This window comes from Heterocephalus glaber, unplaced genomic scaffold (assembly GCF_053883595.1).
Source record: "Heterocephalus glaber isolate CG9 unplaced genomic scaffold, H.glaber_assembly_v1.0 deba00001481, whole genome shotgun sequence".
Lineage (NCBI taxonomy): Eukaryota > Metazoa > Chordata > Mammalia > Rodentia > Bathyergidae > Heterocephalus > Heterocephalus glaber.
The window spans coordinates 48,912,737-48,930,008 of record NW_028258317.1 but is presented as its reverse complement, the minus strand read 5'-3'; the positions used below and the strand labels follow the sequence as shown (position 1 = coordinate 48,930,008).

Here is a 17,272-nt window from a genome sequence, read left to right as displayed (position 1 = left end):
TATTACGTAGTTTTCTTCTCTGCTAGAATACTTAAGCAGGGAATATTTAATATTATCAATATAGTTTTGAATATTAGCTTCTCCTAGTACTCCTAGGGGAATTCATACCCACTAGATATCCTAGTATTTTAAAAAGTGCAAAGTTACAAGTTTTGGCATATTAGGAAATGGATGCAAAGTGACAGTCTTTTTGGAGAGCTAGTTAGCAGGATCTACACAAATTTTAAGTGTATGTCTTTTGACCTATCAGTTCTATTTTCTTCCTTCCTGTTCTCAAAAATAACTAAATTAAGAGGCAGGTGGTAGACTGCTCATTATAGCATTGTGGGAAAAGTGAAAAATTGGAAACAGCCAGGGTCTTTAGGTGGGAGATAAATGAACCATTGATGAGATAGCTGAAAATTCTGCAGCAAGCAGAATTTAAGTTAGATCTATGTCAATGTATCCATCTAGAATTCTATAACATATTAATAACTTTTTTAAAAAGCAACTTTCAGACCATAATCATAAAGACATTATATATTAAAACAGAAACAACTTTTCATATGCATATTATAATATAAATGTAAAAATTTACATTATTTTATTGGTAATAATTTTATCGCTGAAGGGTATCATTAGAGAAGACTGCTTTTTACCTCCAATGTTTGCATCTTTTTTATGATGAGAAAGTATTAATAAACCACTTGTGTATTTAAAATTTAATATTAAAAGTTATAAATTTATGAAATATCTTTTTATTTTAAATATTAGAGTTTAGTTTTGAAGCTATTTATGTTAACTACATACATTAAAAGACTCATTGGAGGACACTTTACATAATATTTTAAATTGAACTTTATATTGAAAAGTTAAATACTGAATTCTTACAATATTAATTCACAACATAAAATATCTAATCCCTTGATAAAAAAATGAATCTATTTTATGGGAAGTCAGATAATTGTGCCTTGATAACAAATTTCTCCTTGTTTGGATAACACAAATTGATAGAAGGCCTAATTTTAGTTCCCATGATATTCATCTGAAAAGCAAAGATATATTACTCTTCCATAAAATGTTAGCCATGTTACAAAACAATCTCCAACACACTAGGCACTGAACCTCAGAATTCCTCAGTAATAACCAAGGGGAAAGAGAAAGTAATAACTATGATTTAATAAACATAGTTTCATATAAAAAACTAACAAACAAGTGGAAATATTTCTTTATAATTTCATTAAAGAAACAAAAGTCCTCTAGGTAATCAAAGGCTGGAAATTATCTTTTGATACTTTTATTACACCGATCAATAACATATATAGCTTTTATGAGATGGTTTTTTGCTTTTGAGAGGGAATATAACATATAATAGCAAAATAATCTCACATTTATTTGATTCTCATACGAATCCAAGCTTTCTTTTTAATAAAGAAAATAATTTAAAACAGTCTGGCCTCCTTGTTGAGAGCACCTTTTCCCAGTGAGTAAGCCATTCCAAGCCAGCTAGACCCCTGGCCCTTCTGCAGGGATGCAGGTCCACCAGGAAAGCAAATCCTCCTGAGATAGGATATGATTTCCCCAGCATTCTTATGGCACAAAATGTGTCACTTTCCTACCTCTCCATCCCATCCTGTTCTCTTAGTCTGGGATTCCCTTCAGCACTTCCCATTCAATGCATTGTTATTCTAGTGCCCACATCGGCTGGCTTCATGGGTGTCATAGGGCCTCATACTCAGAAGAGCCTCATGAAAGGTTTAATATTCTGCTGTGGCTGTCTTCAAATTCTTAATTTTATCTTTGAACTTGTGTTTTGTAAGTGAAACCTGATTCAACATTGTAATATACCAGAGAAGACACACAAAATTTGAGTGTCTTTTGTTTCTTGCCACCCTATTCACATATAATATTCAAGATGTCCCATGGGTACAGAATGACAGTGGTCCATGAATGCACAGGAGAACAGATGAGTCAAGGTCAATGTCTTTCACATACCCAACTAAAAAGGGCACTGATAGCCTGAAGAGGGGATGCTTTCTGCTCTAACCAGAACTTGCTTCCTACACAGAAAGAAGGCAGTAGAGTTCTAAAAAACAGTGACAAAGGAATTCTAGCATAGCCTTTCTTTGTTTTTATGCATATTACCTCCCTGTATTAGCTAACTACATAAACTGAAAATGGTAATGTAGAAGAAAAAAGGTAGGATAACCCATAGTTTCTTTTTCTTTAGTGCTTAGAATAAGCTGACGGTACAGAGTGATGGTAGGATTGTACACACAATGGAACAAAAAGAGCTCAGCTTTGTGCTGCTTTTCCACTGCTCTGGTAAGAATGGAATGTGCATGTATGAACTCTGAAATATAAATTGTTTGATGTCAGTGATTCTGGGTATGAATTAAACACTTAAATTTGCATTGAAAGTGGACATTATGCAGTATAAATTTAAATGATAAAATTCATGCAACTAATTCAAATTTTATTTTCCTATATTTACCATGTCATTAAACAGTAAATAAAAAACACCATGACAAGTTGAGTCTGAGAAAGTGAATGCTTTATATTTTAGCATAACTGATGACATGTTTTCTCTGTGTTTTGAACAAAAAAACTCAGATTTTCATTTGGCACTAGACTTTGCAAATTATATAGCTAGGTTTGTCCCAAATGCCTCACTGAAGTTGTCTTTGGTGCTTACAACTGCCCATTGAAAATTAATTATTCTTTACTTTTCACTTTCTAATTATTTTTAAAATTGCATTTATCATGTTATTTTGTCTATGCTGTTTGTAAGTACAGTTTCTATGTGATTTCCTGTAGCTACTGCTAGTGTTATGCAATTTTTCCCAAATATCACCTGAGGGTCGCCTATATCGGGAGGTGCTGGGAGTGCTGGTGGGGGAACCATTAGTAGGGTGCAGTATTTCTCTAAATGGGGTCTGAGGACAGGAACATCAGCATCACTAGGATCTTACTGGAAAAGAAAATTTTTGAACCCCACCCCAGATCTCCAGGACTGAAGGGTAGTGATTTGTGTTTTACCCCATCCTCCAGGAGATTTTGATATATGCTACAATGTGAGAACCACTGAGGTGGTGGGCAGAACATGAGTTCTTAAAGCAGCTGGACTTGGGTTTGAATCCTGGTTGGGTCACTTACTACCTCTCTCTCTGACTTTGGGCAGCTTCTCTGTTGAGGATATGAAGCAAGTTGAGGAAATTGTGTTACCCATAGATGCCCTATGAAAAAACTCCCTTTGTTTAGAAACTATACTTCTTTGTCTTCGATGTTATTGTTGAACAGTAGGCATAAATCTAATCTGAATGCATCAGAAGAGTTCTAATTAGCTATCTCACAAGGCCCTGAGGCTCCCTAAGAAAAGTGAGAGAGGGTCAAGGCCTGTGTCCCTCTTGGTGCGGGGGCCTGAGTCATGCTGCAAAGCGTTGGCTGTGGGGAAAGAAACCTGCTTGGAGGTCAGCACTCAGTAAGTCACTGGTTGAGTTGATCCAGGTCAGAGGCACTGAACTGAAGAGGGAAGAATCCCACTCTGACTGCAGCGGTGAAGAAATCCATCATGTCTTGCATTTATTAGGAGATAAAACAAATAGTGAAACCCTTTGGGCCAGCCTCTAGCTCCTGCTGTCCTGAAATTCCTATTACACTGTGACATAGGAAAAACCAAAATACAATTTTCCCCAGAGAGAGGTGACAGCCCAAATTTTGCTAAGCTCTGAAAAACCTGTACATTTAATGAAATGGTAGAATTTGGAATATACAGGGGAAAGATACAGACACCGGTTCTGTGCCTTCCATGTTCCCTCTGTGTTTGTTTATACTATATATGCTTGCATGGGTGTGTGTTCTGTGTGTATGTGGCTATGGGGTTTCATTGTGTGACTATTTTATAATTTTTAGCAACTTATTACTTGATTGCAATGCCAAAGCAAATGTCAATTTTATTAATTTGGTATTTATTTTGCATAATAATGAATTACTAGGACTGATACTAGCATTTCATGCTTTTTGATATATTCAGAGTTTTCAAGGAAAATGCAAAACCAAATATTTAATGTTACGAGGCCAACATCAAATATACCCTAAAACAAGTAAAAACGTAAAATTTAAAAAACATAAATATTAAACATGTTATTCCCAAATCACTTACTAGCAGTAAGATTAAAAAAATAGAGTATAGTACTACTCAAAGCATTATATAAAGTGAAAAAGCTTATCAATCCTAGAAAGTTGAAAATTAATAGCACTTAAAACTGATATTATTTAAAAGTTCAGTTTATCAAAATCAGCAAAAAAGTGCCATAGAGTCTACTTTGGTGCACATTCTTCCTTTATAGGCAGGATGAATGGCGAAATTAGAGCCACAAACTGACTCCCAGTGATTTCCTCTGACTTAGCATGAGGGGTTTTTGAAAAGGTTTCCTTTTTCAAGGTTGTCATCTTTGTCATGAGCACAAGCTAATTTTGCTTGAGTGTTGCCTGCTTGCCTTTGACTCTTCTGGTTTCATCACATGTAGATGGAGTATCTAATGCAGTTACCTACATCAATTTACTTCTATCATGTTTATATTCTACTTTCTCAAAAATTTTTTGTACTAGAGTAAGAAATATTCCTTGCAATAGAAGCTTGGCTTCATTGATTGTCATTTTGATTCTCCCCTTGAGGATTATGGAAGTATAGAACAATGCTTTTTAAACGAGTGCTGTTTTATTGGATTTGAAATTTTAATGTAGCAAACAACTTTGAGTATATCTCAAGGTTATAAAAGATTCAGACATCAAAAAATATTTCTGAAAGTGTCCCAGAAAAATCCATGTATTTTAACACTTTTAAAAACAATCCACTGCAATTATTTCTATAAATAAAGATCATAGTATATTTACACACACACTAACTTGTGCAACTAATTTTAAGTAAAATCTCTATTTCAGGGTCATTTATGGTGTGAGCACAACATGAAGTGTGAGGAGAGTATGTTTCTTCTGAGCACAGTTTGTGATGTTTGGTTAAGGAGTTGAGTGGATCCTGATACGCTCTCTTTCTATAATCAAAACATTGGAAAACACCAAAGTATCTACCCACTTTGGACTCTGGCAAGTGCTGAAATGCTTATTGTAGACCAGCTGGACCTTAGAAGCAGCTATGGAGTGTTCTGAGGACCTCTGGGCAGGAAGCCCTGCTGGCCTGTTCTTCTACATGTCCACTCTGAGCTCCAGAATTAGCTGAGAAGCCTGCCTAACCCAGCAGAATTAGAGCCAGATTGGGAGCCCTCAAGATTCCCAATTCTCCAGCTCATGGCGTGGCTCCTGGCAGCTCCACTCAGCAGTGTCAAGGAAATACACACACGAAGTCTGGAGGCTGGCTGAGTTTGCAATACAGAGTTCGAGAAAACCAGTATGGGCTTTTATAAGGTGCCCCCAACAGGGCTTCCATCTTTTCTTTGGGCCATAAAACAAATGTGAAGTTTTATGCTGAAAAAAAAAGCAACCCACAGTTTTCCAGCTTTCTTTCCTTATTCAAATCCTCTCAGCACTGAGGCCAGACTGTTGACCACTCCCGCCTCTGGTCTAATTTCTAGTGGGTAGCTGGCCCGTGGGGCGTATTCCTCTTTCAGGACAGCTGGATCATCCCATGTAATCTCTGGCTGCCAAGAAGCCTAGAAAAGTTGCCTTTTCAGCAGATCAAATCAAAAGCAGATGGGGAGAGAAAGTTCAAGACTAAGAAGCCTGGTAACTCTCCATAACCCATTTTCCTCTGGGAGATTGGAGCCTGTCCAGAACTGCACACCTCTTTGGAACTATGGCATGCTTTCTGACTTTCTTGGTTGAACTAATAATGACTTATGAGTCTAAAACCACAGTATAGAGTAGACTGAAAAAAAGTGAAATTCATGAAATTTTCAATAAACATTTGTGTATACTTTTATGTCAGGGATTATCCTAGAAGCCAGGATATAAAGACAAATAGAATAAAAATTCAAATATTCAAGAAATTCACATTGCAGATGTTTAAGTATTCACATAAATTAATGAGACAGAGGTATGGCTAAGACACTTTGGAACACAATGGAGGTCAGGCGAGGCTTTAGGCTCCTGACACAAGGAAGTTCACCCGAGCTACGTCTTAACAGGTAAACAGCACCTTACCTGGTACTAACAGGGTAAAAGGAATTAACAAGGACACATAGGAGGCAAGAAAAACCTTGACTATATTTAGAAAACAACAGAAAGCATCAGAGGGTTGAGTGAATGATTTGAGCGAGTAAAAAATGACCCAAAATAATATCACACATAAGTGTGGCTAGACCCAGCCGCAAGGGGCACCATCTGTAACATCTATTAACATCTATTCAGGGTTAGTGGAAGAAAACCATCACTAGATTCCAAGCAGGGAAGTTCACTGATAGCTCATTCTAGAAAGTTCACTTAGGTGGCAGTGAAAAGAAAAATGGAGGCAGAAGAAAGAGTTAAGGACACTGAAAAGAAGAAGGAGATAGAGTGATTTGTTTAAGGGAAAACAGATTGAGGAAAGATTTTTTAATGGAGGAGATCTGAAAATGCTGTAGGCTGAATGTCAGTTGCCATTGCAAATGGGGAGGAATGATGGTAGAGGAGAGAGCAGAGATAACTGATGAAGATTTTTACCTATGCTCAGCCTAGCATGCTGGGTTTCTCATAAGTAGCTGCATGTAGTATGTTAGTATTGGTGGATTTATGAAAGAACACATTAAATAGTGTCATTGCATAACACTGTAAGAATATAATGAGAAGAAAGCAGAGGTCATTTGAGAAATGCCTTCATCTCAGTGTAGATGGAATGATGTAAACTAAAATAGTTTATCAAGAAAGAGTAAAATGGTGGGTGAGATAAGATCATGTCATAGGATATTCAAAATTACCTGCCCAAAGTGCTGTGAAGGGAGTAATCAAGAGTGAAAGTAGGGGAAAGGGAGAGATCATGAAAATCAGACAGATAATGCACAGAAGAAAATGACAATCAGATGAGAAGGGAAACAGTGGCAGAAATGTCAGTGTAGTTTTGCAGAAGGGAAAATAATGACTTGGGGAGTTTCAACCAGCCTACAAATTCTGCTATCTTCTACCTCTCACTATTCTCAAGATACCAGTTTTAGCTTGTAGCACAGGAGAGTGGGGTTCACTGGAGATGATTTGCATCATCTCTGCACCAATCCATAGCTGTCTATATTTTCAGTTTAGCTGACCACCACCTATATTTACAGATACAGCTTCCTGCAGGATGACCTAACCCCACGATCCCTAGAGACACCATGACTTTCTTTCACCTTCAATCACCTATTGCTTTCTAAGCAATAAGTAAAGGCAATACCATGCTTCATGGTTCAAAGACTGTTTACTGCTCCCAGAGTGATAGATGGGAATGGTGACAGGCAAGATATTTATACTTACTAGATTGCTCCATAAAATACGTTCTGAGCCTAGCGCAGTACTTCTAAAGTTTTGACGTACACAAAATCATTTAGGTGTCTTGCTAAAATGGAAGTTCTGATTCAGGAGGTATGGGGGTGGGGCCAAGGTTACAAATTTCTAATACAGTCCCAGGTGATTGACACCCACGTTGGTGGCACATGCACCACACCTTCAGTAGCAAGGTGCTAGGAAATACTTCTTCTTCTCCTTGTAGAGACTGCATGGACATGCGGCAGGATGTCATTGCTGCTTTACTACTGGCCAAATGTTGCCACAGACCTATCTTTGGCTGAGTTCAATCTCCAATAAGCTTGACCTATGTTTTTCTGACCACAGTGCAGTGAGTCTGGGTTTGAGGAGATCTAAATCATAATTTCCTCTTCTGTCCTAATGGCATAGGAAAGAGGACTGGTACTCCTGGGATTCACCCAATCAATGGAGCAGAATACATGAGCCTACAGAGGAATCAGATTTCCAAACATCTTTTGCTTATGACCTGATTTACATCTCTGTAAAGAGTGAGAGAAATAAGTTACTTTCCCAGTCTAGATCTTATTCTTTGATGAATGAACTCTGTTTGGGGTATGGGAGGAAGAATCCAAAACATGAAGATTTGTGCAAAGTTCACTTGACTAGCAAAGCAGATGTAGGAAAAAAATTTAGAATATTTATATTTAGATTCTGCCCAAGGGGAGAGTTTTTTTTTAATCACCTGAATATGTCACTTCAGTTTGATAAACAGCAGGAGAAGAAATACTGGCATCAAAAAATGCTTAAAAGTCTGCACGATGCTTCACTTAGCTCTGGCACAATGGATTCTTATAAGTTTTATTTACAGTACTTTGTGTCACTTTTGCTCAGTTCAACAAACACATGTGAGTGTCTGTTATATAGCAGGCATTGTGCTTGGTGCTGAGCTCACAGCAGTAAGAAATGGTCCCTGTACTTGGAGAGGACTCAGTACCACATGGAAGGCAGACAAGTAGAAAGACAGTGTCTATCAGTATCTTTTACGCGATGACTGAGACAAGCACATGATGTGAAAGAGATTTGGAGTTGAATTGTCCAACTGCAGAAAACAATAAGGATTGCAATGCTGGTAGTAAGTGCATTGTTAATAACCCGATAGACAATGACATCACCAGTAACTAAGTTTTTACCTCTCATTGAGGGAAAGGTTTAGAAATCAAGTAACTATAGTATTTCAAAAGTATAAGGGAAGTGATTTAGATATTTTTGAGTAATATAGCTGAGTATTAGTGCACTGGACTCATTGCAAAAATAAAACAGAATGCAGACTCACATGAAAATCCCAGGGCATAAGATGGCACACTGAGAAAGTCTCTCCAGGATCTTTAAAGCAGACTTTTAGTTCCCTAGGTTTTAAGAGCTGAATGTCAGGCCTAGGAGCTACAAAGCTCAGGCCCTGAAAAATAGACTTTTGTGTATATAGTTTTGACAGGTTGCTTATGTGAAAACAAGGCTGTAATAGAGAAAGAATGAGATCTTGGAGCATGCAACATCTGCATGGATTAACCTTAGTATTTTACAGCCCACTCATTTGCCCCTTCCTCATTTACTGGATAACAGGCCACCTTACCTGGCTACCATGTAATTATTTCATGTGAAACAAATACAGTACATTAAAAGATGATGCTTATTTATCAGTATCTACCCTACCACCTCTCATTGCTTGCAGGTCAAGAATCAGAGCTAAGAGTCAGCACAGTCCAGCAAGAAAGCATAAACTCTGCTTCTGGAAAAAGTAGTCTACATGCTAAGGGAATTATTTTCCCTGGCTGAAGTTACTGACGTGATCCAGGAGAACGTGTGGTATGAGAATGAGTTCAGAAGATATTGGACTGGAGAGGGATGCAGGGCACAGAATATGTATTTGATAGGGAAGAATTTATTGATCTGGGGAACTCATTATGATTTGAGAGTCAATGTCAATGTTTTAATAAGGGTGCCTAAAGCTTGTTCAGTATTCTGTAGAGATGGATATGAAATACTGAACATGATGAAAGGATATATAATAATGAGCTGAAGATACCCCAACTTCTTTGCTATGGCATTGAAGAACATATCAGAATATCTAGGGAGATGAAGTGCCCTAAACTTAACCAAGGAGTCATCTCAAGTGCAGTTATCAGATCAGATGTAGCAATATTTTCTCAAAAACAGCATAGCCTTTGGACCATATTCTGTTACTATGGATTTCATGAATTCCTTCTTCTTGGTATGTATCAACAGGTAGCCTCATCATGTACTCCATCATCCTGAAATTTCTGGGTCCTCTTGGTACTTCTTTGAATGAGGAGTTACCCTATAAAACAAGGGTCAACAAACTATGACCTGTGGCCCAAATTTAGCCTGCTACCTATTTTGGAAAATAAAGATTTCCTGGAACACAGCCATGCCCGTTTATTTATGAACTCTGTACATTTGCTTTGGCACTATAACAGCAGAGTTGACTAGCTGAGAAAGAGACTACATGGGTCACCAACATGAAAACTTAGTATCCAGTCATTTCTGGAAAAAAATTCCTAACTCCTAATACAGGACATAGTTTCTGTATCAGTCAGTTTTTGTTTTATTTTTTTAATCACGGAGACACATTACCCAATGCCTAGAACTTAAAGGAGAGGTTTAATTTGCTCATGGTTTCAGTCCATGATTGGCTGGCTCCAAGGCAGAGACATTATGGTGGAAAAAACTGTTTGATTCATAGTAAACAGGAAGCAGAGCAGAAGAAGAGTGCCAGAGCAGAATGGAAGAGGGACCAGATATAGATGGCAAGGCAAAGCCTGCATCACTAATCCCTAGGGCTGATCCCAAAGCAATCAAATTGAAACTCCACCCTGATCCTTGAAGTCTCTTATTTACTAAAGAGATACCAATGGGGCTGGATGATACAATGAAAATTGAAGATGAGATAATCTTTTGTAGGGCAAACTTTGATCAATTTTCAAGAGTTGAGAGAGAGTAAGCATGCTTCTTCCCTTCTCTGGAGTATGTTTTACCTCAGTTTAATCTCAAGCTGAATAGTTATAATAGCTGCTTTAAAGTTTTTCATCTGGTAATTCCAACATCTGGGTCATCTCAGAGTTGCCATCTGTCTTTTACTTGAGAGTAGGTCAGATTTTCCTGGTCCTTTATAGGTTAAGTAATTTTGGATTTTATCACAAACATTTTATATATTATGCCGTGAAGCTCTGGGTCTCATAAAAATCTGAAGAAAATAGATTTTGTTTCTTTTAGCAGGTAATGAAATTGCTTTGCCTTCTGAAGCAGTGGATGCCAGTACCAGTTTGACTTTCAAAGCCTTTGCTCTGCTGGTTGGCTCTACTTCTCACTTGTGCTACCGAAGGGCTAGGCTTGGACCTGGGCAGTGGCTCCCAGTGCTTGTGTTTCTTTGGGAGTGTTCGGTACATGCGCACGTTGAGGTGGACGTGGCATTTGCAGCAAGACACATACGGAATGGGAGGATCTCTTTCTTTCATTCTCTTCTCTGTAGCATTTCTCCTATTCTCTTTTGCTCCCTGTATTACATTTTTCCTTTCCTCTGGCTATGAAAATGGGGTTTTTCTTGTAGTCATGGCTACCATCACTTCTGCTTCCACAGAAAAAAATGAGGAGGAAAAGCAGAAAGAAAATTGACAGAATTCCTTCCACACAGTGCAGAAGAGGATCCTGTTTTTCTAATTCTATTATTCTGAGATGGGTTTATCTCAGGATTTCCTGATGTTCATATGACTGTAGCCGAGCTACTCTGTGATAGACCTTGGAGCAGGACCAGCAGAGAAAAAAATGGAAAAATGACCACAGTGATTCCCTCCCACTGCACAGCTGTCATGGGCCCCTGATGTCAATTTATTGCCAAGATGATAGGGTTCTCTTAGAGTTTGGGGATCTACACCCACTATCCAGTTTCCCTGTTTGACTTACCCTTTGGTCAAAGCCCAGAAGATACAGGAAGAAAAGCAAACCAACACCAGAATAGCCAATGGCACCACATCAGTTATTCTTCAGGTTTGGACTTCTCTCCACAATTCATCTGCTACCATTACTTTTCAGAGTTTTTATTTTGTCAAGAGTTTTAGTTCTAATTAGCCAATGAGATAAGGCTTACTCTGCCTTGGCCAGAGCTAGGAGGGCCTTATCAAAATACCAGGTCCTATCTGCATCCCTTTGTCCTTCCCTCGAGTTCTTCTCCATGTGTTTCTTGCTCGGTCAACTAGAGGCTCCTTCACATTGGTGGAGAGAATGTTTAGGCCATGGAGGAAGTTATAGGAAGTCAGAAGAATGAGGCAGAGACTAGAATTGACAAAACAGTCTTTTTCTGGGGAGTTCAACCTGGAAACTCCTCCAAGTTGCCTTGAGATTTACCAGATGATCACTGTCTGAGTGAAAAATCTGTCAGAAAATAAGACAGACATTGGGAACAAAAATTAAGTTGACATAATCTTGTCAAAAGAACTAACATACTCTGAGAAGAAAGGAGATTTCTGAAGGTTAGTTCATGTGAACTTGAGGTATGAAATGCAATTAAACCTGTAAAATGAGGTCAGTTCCCACTCTAAACACACCATATACATAGGTGAGCATTCACAAAAGCCTGGAAGCCTTGGGTTCATCCCCAGTACCTCCTCGCCCCATAAAACCTGAAGAGTAGATTCCCTTCCCTCAACTGCCAACACTTCTTCTAAGGGCTTGAAATCTTTTTCAGTCCCCTGAGCATGGAAAAGAGCAGGGCTTGCTGTGGGGAGTTAGCAGTGTTCTGTGTCATCATCACAGCCATAGCTGGCCTTGGCCTTCTGTCTAACACCTACAGTCAAGGCAAGGAAAGGAAAGCAGGCATGGGGTGAAGAGGGAAAAGGGTTTGTACCCTGTAGCAGCAATCAGACCGGATGTCACTACTGACTCTTCAGTGAGACACATGATACACCCTCTCTGCCTAGGCCTTAGCTGAGTTGCTGGGAAAGCAGGAAAACATCAGCCATATTGAAAGGTTGTGAAATAAATGAGACAGTGTTTAAAACAGTTCCTCATCCTGACTGATCTCTAGGCTCCCGTGAGACCTAAATTATAGGTTATATTATTCAAAGAGGAGATTTATATCCTCAAATGTTAATTAAACTCTGCTTATAAAATATTACACAGTAAACATTCTTGGATTGCCCGTATTGAACAGGTAGGAATGATTAATAATCAACATGCATTATTCATGTATAATTGAATGTTTCAAAAATTTTGAAATCCACTGTCTAAAGGTAGATTAGTATTTTTGTCTCCATCTTATATAAATTATTAGCACAATAATTTCCTTTTTTATAGGAAAATTATAAATTCCTGGAATGAATAAAATTTTATTTTCCCACTACAAGCACTAGCTTTTCTTCATGCTATTCAGTTTTTAAAGTTTGGTCATAACTTTGATTCCCTTTTCATGCCACGCACAAAGACCAACAACATGTTTGTAATTAACAGGCACTTAGTAACTATTGATAAAATTAATTCATGTCCAATGATACACTTTGTCTTATGATTTCTCCTTAGATTCAACAGAAAAGATCCAGTCACCTCAAATATTAACATTAGACAGGAAGAAAGGAGAGGCTTATGAGCATAGGTTAATTCACTTTGTGTATCTTCTAAATTTTGGCCACTTGTAAATGTTAAATTTCTAAGCATAGTTAAAAGCTTGCATCAAGATTTGATCACTGCAACAACTAAGCTGCAATTATAATTCCACTGTCTCCTAGCCCAGCAGTTCGAGCCAGGCACAGCAGTTTACAATTATTAGTGGAAGAGGGAGGGGGTGAGTGGTTTCTCAAACAATAGGTCATTTATCTCTATTTATACCTTTTAGGTTCTCTTTCCCCTATGACGGCACACTGTCAGGAAAGATGAGTCTGGAACTTTACTGAGAAGACAGGAAACATTTGCCAGCAATGAGGCCTATCATTAGGTAGGCAATATGGGAATTGGGAGAGAGGGGAAGGACATGAATATTCATTGAACGTTGCTCTGCATCAGTAGCTTTAGGTACATTCTTTCATGTGTTCTGCTCTTCGGAACGATCCTGGGAGGGAATAATAAGTGATATTTATTGGAGACTGGTACTACACCCAGCACTTCACATTCATTATCTCAATGAATCTGCAAAACAACCCAGGAGGCGCGATTATATGTCCCTTAAAGGAAAGGCTTTGTGGGTCAAAAGCCTGCCTGTCCAGGGTCACACAGCCACCCAGAGGAGCACAAATTGAAAGTCACTTAACCTAACTTCACATTCTGAACTCTTTCTCAAAATAAAGCTACCTTTTCTTATTATATAAATAAAATATATTGATTGGGAAAAAAATCAATAAAGGAAAAACTCTCCAAATAAATATTTATCTATTTAATTTTTTGAATAGGCAATACATCTTACGGTTGCAAAGGCAAAGTTGTTTTTGTTTTCTTAAGGTAACCATGGTTGTTAATCTACTGTGACTTTCTCTGGAGGGCTTTTACACCTACATAGATTTATTTCTTCCTTTTTATACTGATGGCAGCACATACATATTATCTCATACCTCACTTTTTTCCATTTCACTGTAGATTCCAAATTAGACCATGAAGAGTTTTTAATTCATTTAATAGGGGGATCTATTTTATTTTATTTTCTAAATATTTTAATTTATTCTATTTTATTTATTTCTAAAATTAAAATGCAAAATTTGACCCATTCTTAACTACTAGAGACTAAAGTTGTCTTCATTTGAGGCTCTATGTCCAGTGCTGAAGTACCCCTTCATATGTACCATGTGTGTTTACCTCCGAGTGGCAGTCTATCTGTAGGATGTATTGCTGGGGCAATGACTGTTAACTTTAGCAGATACTGCCCTTGACCCCGAAGGAGCTGGGCCAGTATGTTCTCTCACCAGCAGGTTAAGGGTGCCAGTTTCCCTACAGCCTGTCACCAGCTTTTTATCAAACTTTTGGATTTTTGTTAATCAAATATTTAAAATTTTATAATTTTATAAAGTAGTTTGAATTCTTTCTTTTATAATGAAAAAGGCTAGCCACTTTTACTATATTGATTTAAGAACATTTATATTTCCTTTTTCTGTGTATTATCTATTTGTACCCTTTGTCTGTGTCCTATTGGATGTTCCTTTACATATCAGAGAGTTCTCCCTTTGTGATATGAGCTGTGAGCAGCTTCTCCTAGTTTGTCTTTGGTCTTGAACCTTAAATATGGTATTTTGCTCATGGACAGGTTTTTGGTTTTTGCCTTTCTGGTCCACTGAAAAATATTTAGCTTATGAGTACATATGTGTCATACACGATGTTTACATTTCTTATGGGAAGTTGGTATATGTACATGACACAATTTCTGTTTTCATCTGCTTTCCCCTCCTTCCCCCCTCTTCCCTTCTCTTCAGTCAAATTTATGAGTTTTTCTCTTATCACCTCTAACTTTGACTCCTAACTACAAAGACCATCACCAAATCTAAGGTTATAAGATAATCTCCCATGTTTTAAATCTAGAACTTTCATGGTTTCTGTTTTCACATTTAAACCATTAATCTAGGTGGAAACAATCCCACTGCTTAAATTAATGCATGCATCCAATTTTATATTTATCTAGATATATCTCCAGTTTTCCCAATGCCATTTAATGAATCATTTCATCACTAATTTGAAATACCTTATTTATTATATGCTATGCTCAAATCTCTATATAGATATGTCTTTCTGGACTTTCTATTCCATTCCATAAGTCTATCCATATATTCCTACTGTACTGTTTTAATAAGTAAAGGTTTTAAGTATGTTTTAAATTTTTTAATATCTAGTACAACTAATACTCTATACTATTCTGAGAATTTCATTGGCAATTCTGATTTATGTGTCCATTAGAGCTCTAAAATCATATCTAGTTTTTAAAAACATCTTGGTTTTTTTACTGAATTGCATTAAATATATAAATTAGCTTATGGAAAATTCACATCATTATTTTTTGTGATTCTTTCTACTTTTAAAAAGTCTTTTTAGGTCTCTAAGATATTGTGTATGCTTTCATTATGGACTCTACTTATTCTTACTAATTCTTGTCTTAGTTGCTATATTCATGTAGTCTTTTCTTATACTACTCAATTGCTGGCATATATACATACATGTGATGAAAGCTAATGTATCTGTTATTTTTATACCCTAAAACTTTTCTAGACTCTATTGTATATCATGGTAGCTCCTCATTTAGATTTCTTGTTTTCTCAGCTCATTGTATCTGCAAATAATGATAATTTTTCCTTTTTCTGTCCAATTTTTAGAACTATGATTTTTTTCTCTTTGCCAGTGGTAGTGTTTATTGCTTCTAGTACAATATCAAGTTCTATTTCTGACTTTAATGGGGATATTTCAGTGCTTCTCATTAAGCATAATGCTAGCTTTGGGGTTATGATCAAAGTACTTCATTTTACTATAGACTTTAATCCTATTATATTGCATTTTTTAAATATTAGGAATGAATGTTGAATTTTGTTGGGTAGTATTTTTAATACCCCTTTTCCATGCTTATATAATTTCAAACATGGTGGTTTTGCCACTGGCATATAAAAATGGTCTCATGTTGCATACATTTATCTGTATTTGGTATTTCACAACACATAATACTTTGTGGAATTTTTTCCCAAATTACCTCATTTACATGTAGCTCATTGCTTTAACAGCTACATAATATTCCACATTTTGGATATAGCTTATTTATTTAACCATTCCCCTGTGATAACCTTTTTTTTTTCTTTTTCCCTTTCCTACAAACAAATCCGCATTCATTATCATTCACTATTACACGTGTGATGGGCGAAGTCTGTATGAGACTTGGTTGCTTTTACTGATCGTGACTTTTTCGTCTTTGGAGCCTACTCTATAAGCTGAAGGGCTGAAAAATGCAGTCAGCTGCATCTGCCATCTGCCTCACTGCAGGGCCACTTTCTAGTTGTGTCTGAATGATTCTTAACACTCACATGTTGAAGCCTTAATCCTCCATATCTTACAATGTGGCTGTTTTTGGAGATATGGTCTTTAAAGAGGTAATTAAGTTAAAACAAGGCCTTTTTCTTAATGGTTGTTAACATCATTGATGTTGGAGTTCCTGTTTCATCTCACTGGGTTCCCACCATCTTTCTATGTGATCTCTTGCCTCTGATCTGTTTTCATTTTGATCTCTGTATTAGTCTGCTATGGAAAAATGTTACAAACTGTCTACTTAAACCACAGACATTTATTTTCTTACACTTCTGGGGGCTGGAAGTCCAAGACCAAGGTGTTGGTAGGATTGGTTTCTCCTTGAAGCCTCTCTTCTTGGCTTCTAGGTGCTCACTTCTGTGTCCTCACCTGGCCTTTTCTCTCTGTATATTACTCTGGTGTCTTTCTTTGTCCTAATTTCCTTCTCTTTTAAGGACACCAGTGACATTGGAGTAGAGATCAATCAAAAGGGCTCATTTTGTGGTACTTGTTTGTCTTGTTTTTATCTAACTTATGGGCAGATGCAAAAAATAAATCCTCTTTTGCAACCCAGAACTCATTGAGTTTTGATACATATAAGAAACAATATGCTTGTTGTTTTTTTTTGGTACTGGGGATCGAACTCGGGAACTTGTGCTTGTGAGGCAGGCACCAGAACCACTGAGCTAAATCCCCAGCCCAGTATAAGAAACAATATTACCACCAGGCACAGTGGGGCAAGCCAGAGATCCCTGGACTCCTGAGGCTGACGCAAGAGGAATGAAGTCTGGTCTATATAGTGAGAAGCTGCTTCAGAAAACAAAGCAAAAAC

General features: G+C 37.4%; 1 pseudogene; it reads left to right on the top strand.

The window, feature by feature from the left end:
- Positions 1-16,943: 16,943 nt before the first annotated feature.
- LOC147825941 (small nucleolar RNA SNORA40) lies at positions 16,944-17,051 on the top strand (annotated as a pseudogene).
- The last annotated feature ends 221 nt before the right edge of the window (positions 17,052-17,272 follow it).